This window comes from Gadus morhua, chromosome 15 (assembly GCF_902167405.1).
Source record: "Gadus morhua chromosome 15, gadMor3.0, whole genome shotgun sequence".
NCBI classification, from domain to species: Eukaryota; Metazoa; Chordata; class Actinopteri; order Gadiformes; family Gadidae; genus Gadus; species Gadus morhua.
In genome coordinates this window covers 19,646,152-19,658,485 of record NC_044062.1, presented here as the reverse complement: position 1 = coordinate 19,658,485, position 12,334 = coordinate 19,646,152, and positions in this window count along the sequence as shown.

Sequence of the window (12,334 nt, the reverse complement as noted above, 5' to 3'; positions counted from 1 at the left end):
ATTGATCTTGTTTTGGAAAATTACAAATTACCTAGGGGACATCACAAGACCACACTAGAATCTAATCTAAAAACCAGTCTTCTCAACCAGATGAGAAATACTTCTACCCTACAATGGCTCTGTTGGATGGGTATTATGGGCATTATGGATAAGGATAAAGGATAAGGTACAGTGAGCCGGTCATAATGTACAGACAGATGGTAATTATGTTAGGAATAATGTACTGGCAACTCATCATTTTGTAAGGGATAGTGTACAGGGGTCATTATGCAAGGGATAATGTACAGGCAGCTCGTCATTATGTAAGGGATAATGTAAAGTTGGTCATTATGTAAGGGATAATATACAGACAGATGGTGATTATGTAAGGGATAATGTACAGGCAGATGGTCATATTTATTTTGTAATAATGACTGAATTCTCTTTACCCTGCTTGTCAGACGGCTACTTACTAAATAAATCAATGATTTGAATTAACTATAAGATATATACAAACAGTAGGTATATATCTATAAAGACTTGGAGCTTATCATGAAATAATGAACCTTAGCAGGCCTTAATTGACCATGAGAATCGATTATTCATCCAAGCCATGTAAAAGATGTGCGTAATAAATGTGTGTGCTGGGGACATGCATCAATAGGGGGATGTTCTGTGAACATTGTGACGGGCAGCTGGTTTACTGAACTCAAACCCGTATCAATCATTTATGGAAAAAGGTGGTTGCTGCTAGTATGTCTTTGCAACCCCATAGCAACGATCGAGTGGACACACATTGTAATGTACAGGTCATGTAGTTGCATCGTGTAGCAAGACCGCATTCATGTCAACATACATTTCTCAGTCGTCTGTATTGATTTTATGAGGTAAATGAAGATTCCCTATAGGTAAAACAGCCACACTTAACCTCAGGAGGAATAGATGAAGGCCTACACAACAGACATCACATTCACATTGAAATCAGTCGGTAGGAGGAAATATAGATCCATACGCTACTTTCTGAGAACTATACAGAGACAAATGAGGTGATCTAAGTGTAAATCAAGGTTAGTCGACTCTACTGTGTATTACTGAGGTGAGCATTGATTAAACACCCGATACAGCCTAGGTCCACATAGTCTAATGAAGTGAATGCACAGCAAGAAGGAGAGAGAGATCCTTAACGGCCTGGTGGATCTGACTTTGGTAATCGTTATTTGGGTGAAGAAGTTTCATAGCTCATTAGACTGTTATGAAAACGCACTATTAACCCCGCAATTAAACGCAGTAGTGAACACGCTAGTAAATGTGTTAGAATGCCGTCCTAATTGCCATTTTTCATGCCACTGAAGAGTTGAAGCATAGCGGCATAAAAGTGTTATGAACCCCTAAACGGCACATTTTGCAGCGCAATAAAATAAAGCAGGTCAGCATTTGAATCACTGTACGTCTACAGTAAGGCGTGACCCTATTGGGCTTTCACAATCTGTGTATATAGTGTGTGTGTGTGTGTGCGTGCGTTGATGTGTGTGTGGACACAGGCCTGCGTGCATGCATGTGTGTGTGGTGCGTTTCTGAGTTTGCGCTGTGTGTGTGTGTGTGTGTGGGCATGTCCACAACCGTGTTTTCAGTGGGTTAAGGCTGGCTGGGCTCTCCAGCAGAAAATCTAAACAATTAGCAAAGTTCTGCTCCATATCAGCAGTGATAGGCAGCCTGGCAGTGTGGCGCAGGAGATGTTTTTTGTACCCTTGAACAATGACTTATCTTATCTCTGAAATATTTGAATCTTGTCTCTGTGATTGGTGGATTCAAATAAAGAATTAAATGTGTGTGTGTGTGTGTGTGTGTGTGTGTGTGTGTGTGTGTGTGTGTGTGTGTGTGTGTGTGTGTGTGTGTGTGTGTGTGTGTGTGTGTGCGTGTGTGCGTGTGTGCGTGTGTGTGTGTGTGTGTGTGTGCAAATTTGTCTGCATGGCAGGTAGAGGGCTGTTTCCTGAGCTTTCTCATTTACCAGACTTATCTAATCATGGTGGTGTGATTCACCAACATGAGGTAGCAGCAACGCCCAAAGACACCCAAATCGAATGAAGACGTGATTACATAAATGCTGTTCCGAGGAGATGAGCACAGAATAATCAACGAGAACCTCCGCTAAACATTCCCGCTCGCCGGTTCTGGTATCAAACGAGAGATGGAGGGTGTACTGAATGGATCTGTTAGGTGCACTTCTCGCTCTGCTTACACCAGGGAATTGTAATTACACGGATACACACACACAAACACAAACACACGCACACACGCACGCACGCACACACACACACTCACTCACACACACACGGACGCACGCACGCAACCACGCACACACACAAACACACACACCAAACACACGGACAAACGCTTCTACAGGATCTCAACAGTGAGATGCCAGTAGAAACTTTATAAAAATAAATTATGAAAGTTTAATATCGTGTATAAAACAAATGCCACTCTAACACATTCATTTCAATATTAAAAAGCTGCATTATTTTGTCGGATAACATGGGTGATGATGTGAGTGAGTTGAAGGCATGTGGCTCAGGAGAGAGAGCCGGTTGGCTGGTTACCAGAAGGTTGCCAGTTCGATCCCCTGCTCCTCCTAAATGAGTGTCGAGGTGTCCCTGTGAAAGACACCTCGCCCTAACTGTTGCAGATGAGCTGGCTGTCTCCTTGCATGGTTTACTGTGCCGTAGATGTGGATGATTGGATGATTGTTAGGCAATATGAGTGGCCACTGTTAGTAAGCGCTATATACAGTCCCTTTACCATTTAAGTGACTCCTTCAGTATTTTAATAGTGTCAGGGTTTTTTGAGCTGGAGGTAGACCCAAACAAAGAGATGAACAACTCGAAATAGCAAGTTTCGCTATAATCCAGAACACAAAATGGGTTGAGACCATCAGGAGTAAGTAATTACACTGAACAGAGGTGGACAGAATTATGAACTCACACAGGAGACACACATTTGCCTAATGACACCAAGGGACCACAAGTCATGAACGGCCCTGGGGTCGTAATTGTTTGAGTCATTAAGATGTGGGTGTGGGTGAACAATACATATACATTGTCATTAAATGAAGAAGTTAAAACAAACATTTTGTAGGAGAACCTATCATTTGCAAAAAATATCGGATGTGTTGAAGCCATTACACTGATTTGTGTTTTACCTATGTCATATTTATCATATTCATGTGAGTAACTTATAATGAAATACTATTAATCATGTTGACGTGGAATGATTATGATGATGATGATGATGATGATGATGATGATGATGATGATGATGATGATGATGATGATGATGATGATGCAATGATGATGTCAGGGGGTGGTAACTCTGTATGTAGACGTCACCTGAGCACAGGTGTTTTTGGCTAGAGAGCGGAAGGGCAAACGATTTTCAACCGCATTACGAGATGAAGCAAGTTTTCTGTTTAAGATGAGTTTACATTATTTTGCTGTTACGGTTACGCAATAAAAGATCGCATTGTGACACTACAAAAGGATGAATGCGTGTTGATTTGCTGACCGCTCCTACAGGGTGAAAGGTATGTCTTATGTCAAATCAAGTCAACAAAATTGTATTTGTATAGCCTGTAATCACAGTTACAATTGAAAGGGCTGTATACATATTTGTTTATGATAATAACAAGACATGGACTGATATTATGCTAATTTAGGTCCAATAGATCCACATTGAACAATAATAGGGTATAATTTAAAAAAGCTAAATGCAGATGGCAAATGGACAAATTCTGTCCTATTGTCCAGTGTCTTCTGTGCCATATTCCCCTTAAAAAAGAACGTCCTCTCAATTCAAAGCAATCCCTTTTCTATTATAAACAGTCAAAAAGTAGTGCAGCCATGTGATGAAGGTCTTTCTGTTTCAAATAAGTATTCAACAACCTCCAAGACAATCCCATGCTGAACTCAATATTTCATTTCCCTGACAATAGATTCCTTATCTGGAACATAAACACCCAATTCAACTCTGCGCCATAGAGCTAGCAAGGTCAGAGAAGTTCTGGGTTAGACTTAGTTCACAGACTGGGGATCTGGCCTTATCCCTCGGTACAAAGTTGTTCAGCTTGATGGTTGTCCTGATGTCTCTGTTCAGGAAAAATCAACACCCTTTGTTTCATGACAAATGTTTTTGCACATACTGTGATGTTTCTGCATTAGTAAATGAAGGTGAGTGCGGTGAAGGGAATAATACTGTTGAATACTTTAATTCAAACGATGTGGGTGGTTGCGTATTTTTGAACCCGCCAGCTTGTTTTTCGAATCCCTTCTAGACACCGGTTTGTTGAAATATAACTTGATTACCTCTTCTTTTCTGGCTTCCTAGTTTACTGTCAGTTATGTTTGACAAAACTACAGTATTAATCTGTATATATTTATTCTTATCTTCTTTTGGTGTCCTGTGACTTTCAATCTGGGACCTTAATTTTCAGAATAAAGATCTGCAGAACAAGAGATTGCGAACCAAAATAATCCTTAGATAGGTGATAGTGACACTGACAAAACACACACTGATTCCAACCACCATTTGAGACATAATTGTTGGCTAATGAACGGTAATGAATAGCAGAATTCATAACAGAATGACACAAATGAAGACCATCTTCCTGCTCTGTGACAGATACGTGGTCATCAGGCAGAGGATGAAACAAAACGCATTAAAAGCCTATTCATTAAAACCCACCAACTAAGGCTTTCCAATTCGATTTAACAGTTATAGATATAGACTGTTGGTTTCTGTGTGTGTGTGTTGTTTTGCGTGTGTGTATGTGTGTATCAATGTGTGCATGTGTCTTGTGAATTGCGCATTGTGTCTGTTGCAGATGTGCTATTGTGTGATTTTTGCGTGTGTGTGTGTAGGTGCGTGCATGCGTATGTGCATCAATGTGTGAATGTGTCTTGTGAATTGTGTATGTGATATTGCGATCTATGTGTGTGTGTTTTTTGTGTGTTTGTGTGTCAGTGTCAGCCCAAAAACTGTGGGTTGATGGTTCCATTGCCACATTTCCTGTGGTGTCTCAATAACCAAATTAATAATAGGCCAGTGAGGGAGAAACAGATATAAAGCAAACACAGCACATCTCATTAGAAATGTTTTATGACTTGCTTTTTTTATGCCTGTGCATGCGAGAGAGATAGTGTGTTTGTGTGTCTAGTCTAGTCTGTCTAGTTATATTTCTGTTTCTGGAAATAAGTGTGTCATTTTTGTGAGAATGTGGATGCCCAGTACATGTGTGTGTTTGTGTGTGTGGGTGAGGATGTGTTTGTGGATGTGGGTTTGTATGTGTCTGTCCATGTGTTTGTGGATGTGGGTTTGTATGTGTCTGTCCATGTGTTTGTGGATGTGTCAGCCTATTTTTAGGTGTATGTGTATGCATTCATGTATGTGTATGTGTAAGTGTGCATGTGTGTGTATGTGCATGTATGGCTGTATAATTGACATTCCATTCCATTCCGGAATCTTTAATAGTTTGATATTTTATTATTATTATTATTATTAAGGCTTTTTGAATAGGAGATCTTAACAGTGAAAATAAGCATTTGTAAAGGAAACCCCTCCCAAGAACATGAGCACAGCGCTGAGAAGAGCCGAGAGACAGCAGGCTGAACCCTGACTGCCTTGGGGAGCGTACCTATGTTCCCCGCTTTTTATGTGACCGGGGAACATAGGATCCAGAGAGCGAATAATTTTTTCGTAGGATGGTAGGGGCAAGTACCGCCTTTTTCGCCTCTGATTCGCCTGTGATTGGTTAGAATGGCTCTCCTCCTATTGGTTGTGTTTAGGGTTAGGGTTAGGTTTAGGGTTAACCCTCACCCTAACCCTAACCCTAACCATAACCCTAAACCTGACCCTAACCCTTCGCACCCGGGGAACATAGGACCTGGGGAACATAGGGATGACCCCCTACCTTGCTAACATCGGGGAGGACGGCTGAAAACACGGAGCACTGGGCCTGACGTTTGCTGAAAGGCAGGAGGTCCCACAGCTGCTTCAAGGCTTCAATACTAACTCGTCAGTCAAACAGTCATCTATGGACATCCTGTTTGGAACTCCTCAGCCTGTGGGCAGCAATCTTTCAGTTTGTGTGTGTGTGTGTGTGTGTGTGTGTGTGTGTGTGTGTGTGTGTGTGTGTGTGTGTGTGTGTGTGTGTGTGTGTGTGTGTGTGTGTATGTGTGTATGTGTGTGTGTGTGTGTGTGTGTGTTTGTGTGTGTGTGTGTGTGTGTGTGTCTGTATAATTGACATTCCATTCCATTCCGGAATCTTTAATAGTTTGATATTTTATTTAATTTATTTTTTCACACAAGGCTTTTTGAATAAGAGATCTAGACATCGAAAATAAGCATTTGTAAAGGAAACCCCTCCCAAGCACACAAGCACAGCACTGAGAAGAGCCGAGAGTCAGCACGCTGAACCCTGACTGCCTTGGGGAGCGTACCTATGTTCCCCGCTGTGTGTGTGTCTGTGTGTATGCCTCTCAGTGGACTGAGTAGTTAGCGGGCTGGCTTGAATCTAGCCAACAGCATGCAGTACGAATGCTAAGCTAAAGCTTAAACAGAGGGAGGTGGGAGAATAAAGCCAAAGAAATGGGGTAATAATGAGGTTGTTAGCGGTGGAGTCGACCAGGAGAGGTGAATGCGACCCGGTTCAACCGGTGACCTACACTAATGAGAGTACAGGGGCCCGCGGTGAATGAACCGCCAGACGTTAATTCGATAGTTGTTGTGACGGGGTGCTGATTGGAATTATAATGGCTTCACAGGTGTTTTTTTGGTTCTAACAAGGGCGTCTTCAACACAGCAAGGCTGGCGAATGGCCTGCTTCACAGACAAACAAACAGTGTCTGTACTGGTGCAGAGATGGACCTGTTTTAATCACATCCATTATGGAGGTATAGGTCATATAGGCTGTAAGTGTGTTGACCTGCTTGTATCACATCCATCATGAAGGTGAAGGCTGTATTTGTTGACCAGTTTGAATCACATCCATCATGGAGGTATAGGTCCTATATGCTGAATATGTTGACCTGCTTGTGTCACATCCATCATGGAGGTATAGGTCCTATATGCTGAATATGTTGACCTGCTTGTATCACATCCATCATGGAGGTATAGGTCCTGTAGGCTGAATATGTTGACCTGCTTGTATCACATCCATTATGGATGTATAAGGTGTATAGGTTGATTGTGTGTTGACCTGCTTGTGTCACATCCATCATGGAGGACTGGCTGTACCTGTGCTGAACCCGGCATAGCACCTCAATGCAAATGATTGATTTCATTGGATGGTGTTGAGCTGACGCAGACGCCAGCCCCTGTATGGGAGGCTTAGTGTGAGGAGGGAGTGGAGACACAGGGTTAAAGATTAAGGCTGTGGTTAAAGTAATCCCAAAGTGATTCATACATAATCCGACGTAAAAGTTAGTAATTTTAGCAGACACTTTTCTTTCCTCCAATTCGACAATCCATTCAGAAACGGATAGGGGGGTGTGAGGCTTTTTGCTCAAGGATGCCTTCAGGTATGCTGTGGACATTGTGATTTAAAGCCAGAACCTTTCGGTTGGGGGTCAACACACAATATCTCAACTGCAGGCCGATAACATCCAGGACATTTAGCAGACGCTTTTATCCAAAGCAACTTACAACCACTGATATACACATTCACACACCGACAGCTGAGTCAACCAGGCAAGGCGACGGCCAGCTTGTCGGGAGCAGATAGGGTGAGGTGTCTTGCTCAGGGACACCACGACACTCTGTTAGGAGAAGGATGGATCGAACGAGCAGCCTTCCGGTTACTAGTAAACCCGCTCTACCTCCTGAGCTCAGCCCACCTACTCCTCCACTGATGACTAGTATGCTGGAAACATTGTGAAGATATTTCCAATTAATGGTGTCCTTGACGTGCTGGAAGGAAGACATATCACAGTGCTGGTGAGGCACAGGGAGTGCATTAGAGGAAGGTCGTTGGATGAAGAGATTTGTGCTTGGATAAATGGGTTGCAGAAGAAAAGCCACGCATTTTTGTATATTGTATGTATTTTTCCCTCTCCATCATAACCACCCATTATCTTTTGTTATTGGACTTTTATTTTTATCCCCAGTTCTTTTTTGGACAGCTCCAGCTGTGTTTTTCTAGCACTTGAACCGTGTTACTGCCGTATGAGATGTGCGTGATTGCAGTACTGAACCAGGTCAAAGCTCCCTTTCTCTCAGGGCAGATTTTCTTTTTACATCAAATAATTGTATTAATGTGATGCAACATGTTTCCTTTGCATGACATCCTGCACACAGCACATAATACAAATAATGGATGCGCACTTTGGCAATTGAGACACACCATTTAGATCTAAATTAACTCTGCATATATATTTAAGTATTTAAATTGACCTTCTACCACGCGCTTCAACAGCACAAAGGTGTCCTTTTAATTACACTGGCTTTGAGCGCATCAGAGACCTCAGTGGGATGCTCTTACTACTGCATGCACTCAGCGGCACCGCGACCGGATTCCAAATCACCTGGTTCCCATACATTCGCCCCACACTGGGGGAGTCACACCAGGCTCCAAAACAGTGGGGGGCTGTTCTGGTTATGAAGTAGCCTAAATTATTAAGAGATATATATATTAATAATTAAAATATTATTTTGGTTGGAAATCCCCCAGCCCCAAATTGTTGTAGAGCTGTCAGTTAAACGCGTTATTAACGGCGTTAACGCAAACCAAATTTAACGGCGTTAAAAAAAATTGTCGCGCGATTAACGCAATTATTTTATAAAAAAAAAAAAAAAAAAAAAAAAAAAAAATTCTTTGGCTCAAAACAAAGAAGCAGTAGCCTGACTGCTATGTTCAAATGACATTTGTTCAAAGCAGTCGTTTAATTGCACTATAGGCTCTTTTTTTGTATCGTCCTGTTTTGATCAGTGTATATGCCAATGTTGTTATCAATAAACAATCATTTGCACAAGGCAAGCCAATGCACTTCACCATGTTGATAAGAGAATTCAAATTAGAAGAATTATGGGACAAAAAAATCAAGGGATATTTAGCATAGAAAAATAATTTGCGATTAATCGCGATTAATTAGAGTTAACTATGACATTAATGCGATTAATCACGATTAAATATTTGAATCGCTTGACAGCTCTAATATTAATATATGAGATGTTTGAGATGTTTACAGCCTATGGCCAACATTTACTTTTCTGTGATAAATATGCATACCTATTTCCTGTATGTTATATTATTAAATTATATGAATACAATATTGTTATCAACCCCTGAAATGATAGGAACGGGACCTTTTGATGACGTGTGTTCATGTTTAGAATGGAGGCAAGCATAATTCAGGCTGCTCATGTCTTTGTAAATTGCAATTTAGAAATGTATAGACCCAGATTCATCACATAGATAGTGCGCTTAAGTAATTTAATATTTGAATATACTATATCTTATATTATAAAATAAAATATATTCTATACTCTACGGTGAAGTGTGTATACTGTGTGTGTACTCTACGATGAAGTGTGTAAGTGAAGTGAAGTGTGTTTAACATGTGTATACTGAATAGTGAAGTGTGTATAATATGTGTATTCTGAATAGTGAAGTGTGTATAATATGTGTATACTCTAGTGGACCAGCCGTGGCTGAAATGGAATATGATTTAATTTTCACGAGCCCGCCATGTTGCACCATCATGTCTCTGCAGAAGCCCAGAAAAGCACTAGAGACAAATCTATAAATCAATAAAAAATAGTTCTCAGAAGGAGGGGGGCACGTTATCCCCATATCTACGATCCATTTGTGATACTCTCTGTGGACTGTGAGAAAGTTTTTTTCTCTGTTAGATAACTAAAAATACTATCCAAAATATGTCTCCAAAATATGTAGACAAAATTGAATTGTTGTGATACAACTGCCCACTGTCATATCAAAAGCAACCTATAATTTAATATTCAATAATATTAAGCATTATTATTATTAGATTCATGTTCCACATTGCAAGTAACTGCTCCCGAGATGAAGGATCTGTACATATAACAGATAATAATAATTATAGGTTTATGAATGTAGTTTGCCACTATGCAATCAGAGGACAGGACTGTGTGCGAGAAACGTAAATAGGCTGTTCCTTCCTCTCCTACAACATGTTCAATTACCATTTTGAAAATTATTCAGTGAGTTGGAAAAAATCGCAACAATGGCTTGACATGGAAGCTATGACCTGATGCTGTCGTAAACATAATTTTGGAAGTCCCTACTGGCACCTTACCTAGGACAGGCCATTACAGGTCCCGGTAATTGTTGCAAAGGGAAGGGTGAGTGGGGGGACTTAAACACCAAATTTATTTAAGGCTGGAGACCATCCTTATCACCTGACCTCAAATTCTCCTTCAGCCAATCAGCGTTATAATCCAATCAAAAGACTGGATGTATTTTCCTCCTTGGAAATCCACTAGTGCAAACGGCTGTTCTTGTTTGATAGTTGTTATTGAATCTATTTCTGAAATAACTGCACTTAGCTCTGTGTTTACTCTGCTAATGTTAACGTTGGCGCTCGTTAGAGGCTAGAGGTCCAGACTGATCCGTTTAGGGAGGCACGATGTGAGGTCACGTGATCAGCATGGTCTCCAGGCTACATTTATTACACACAATTCATTCATTTATCTTATACACGTTCAACGGAATGCAGTCAAACCCATAGCCTCAAGCTCCAATCAGAAACGTATTCATTATTCATCGCCATGGTCACACCCAGCGCCCGACTAAAGCCCCTTCCCAGGTGCCGCCAATGCAAAGTCCTTTCTGATTCCTCAAGTGCATGCTGACCATTACACTAATACAATGATCATGGCCAGCTTCAAATTTACTATAACAATTTACTATTGAGTGTGCGGGTATACGGAAGACAGTATTTGTCGTAAAAATGAGGCTACAATTTCAAAGTAGTTGAAAATATATAGATATGACAGTGGGGGCAGCTAGTACCCCTTTCTTTCTTCCTAGTTACTACCCCCCCCCCCCCCCCCCCCCCCCCCCCCCTTCCTTGTCACCCATCAATTAAATGAAATGAATCCCTTCATAATCGGCTAAAGCCTCCAAATGTAACATTTTGAATACCCTGATCCATATAAGACTGAGCAGCTGTCTCTGTCCCTCTCCCGAGTCATTCTAGGCCCATAAATGGTGTGTCTTTCTTGCATATTCTGACAACACTTCCTGTGGGGCTAGATGCACCAAATTGCTAATTGTACACGTCCTTGAGGCCCTCTTTCATAAAAGAGGTATATACAAGACGTCTCCATCCCATTCCAAAGTCTATCTCCTGCTTAGGCAGGGGGGGGGAGGGGGATGGGATACACCGGGACCCCTGCTGCAATTTACAACCATGACATGTGTCCTTGCTGTCACTGCGGTAACAAGGCCTAGGCGTACACACACACGCACACGCACACGCACGACCACACCCACGATGAAATGCAAATTGAAGACTACCTAACCAATTGTCAATCAACCAAAAGTGTTAATACAGCGATCATTTTATGAAAATAAAACATAGCCTGATCAGCATAGTAGGCAGTTCCTTCTACTCAAACACTCAATAGTATTGTTGATAATTGAGATCATTGAAATAGATTAACCTTCATCAATTAAATAACTATTCATCTGCTCCTTGTCATGGTCTGTCTGTTTCCTTGTCTTGTTTTGGTGTGTTTCCTGTTTTACTTTAGTATCTCTGACTTGTTTCTCCCCATGTCCGGTCAGGTTTCCCTCCTGTGTGATTATTGCTCCCTCCCCTAATGTGTTCCAGCTGTTACTCGTTGCGTGCCCTGTGTTTAGTCTTTAAGCCCTTGTCTTTCCTTTGTTCCTTGTCGGATCATTTTAGTTTGTGGTGAGTTGTGTCCTGTGTGTTACCTGTGTTCCCGGTGTTCCCTGTGTTACCCGCGTCACCCATGTTCCTTGCCTTTTGCGTTAATAAATTATCCTTTTATTGAACTGTCTGCTATTGGGTCCTACCTGCCTGCCTGCCACCCGCTAACCGTGACACTTCTCTATTCATTATTCCTAGAAATAGTCATAGACTTTGGGTTAGATAGCTACCTGTCAATCTGTTTAACTTATTATTTAACAGCTGAATGCCCATGATAGCATGGCACAGCGCCATTTCTTTATTCTCCATTCCAATCAAGGACATTTGATTGAAGATCACATTTAATTGACAGATAAAACGCTCAGCTGAAGTCCTCTCACACATAAGGGGTCATTGCGTCCCGGCAGCCAGGGATATTCTGATCTGTCTGG